This window comes from Galeopterus variegatus, unplaced genomic scaffold (genome assembly GCF_000696425.1).
Source record: "Galeopterus variegatus unplaced genomic scaffold, G_variegatus-3.0.2 Scaffold583, whole genome shotgun sequence".
In the NCBI taxonomy this organism is placed as follows: Eukaryota; Metazoa; Chordata; class Mammalia; order Dermoptera; family Cynocephalidae; genus Galeopterus; species Galeopterus variegatus.
In genome coordinates, this window is record NW_007726694.1 from 116,326 (window position 1) to 116,941 (window position 616).

Genomic DNA, 616 nt, shown 5'->3' on the forward strand with positions numbered 1-616 from the left:
TGGGTCTGTCCTGCCTACTTTTACAGTTCCCCCAACTACTCTCTATGACTTTGGTGTCTACGAAGCCCAGGCACCTGACCGAGGGAACTCTTCTCATGCCCCCCAGCTATTGGAGGACGCTCCTGTAGCTGGTCAGTGGCTTTTCTCTCGAAAAGAAAGTGGGCACCAAAGGGGACTCCCTTTGCTGGCACTCTTCTTCTACCAGGACAGACTGCCCTTTCTCACCCTCTACATGGGATCCTCATGATCCACACCTCCACACTCTGCCCTTGGGCTGTCTCCTGGCCAATTTCTTGGCCTCCAAGGAGACGTTGAACCTAAACATCCCGTCCCATTTTCTACTGTACTCCGCCCTCTATGCCTCTGGGCTGTCTCCTGGCCAATTTCTCGGCCTCCAGGGAGACATTAAAACTCGAACGCTTCATTACAATGGATCCCAGTGGCCACAAGATGGCACTTGATTTAGACACTCACTGAAATGGCAAAAGCTGTAGAGATTCCCTGTTCAGGCCTTTTCATATCTCTGAACATGTTCTTCTCTCTGTCAAAACTGTCCTATGAGGCCGGCCCGTGGCTCACTCGGTAGAGTGCGGTGCTGATAACACCAAGGCCACGG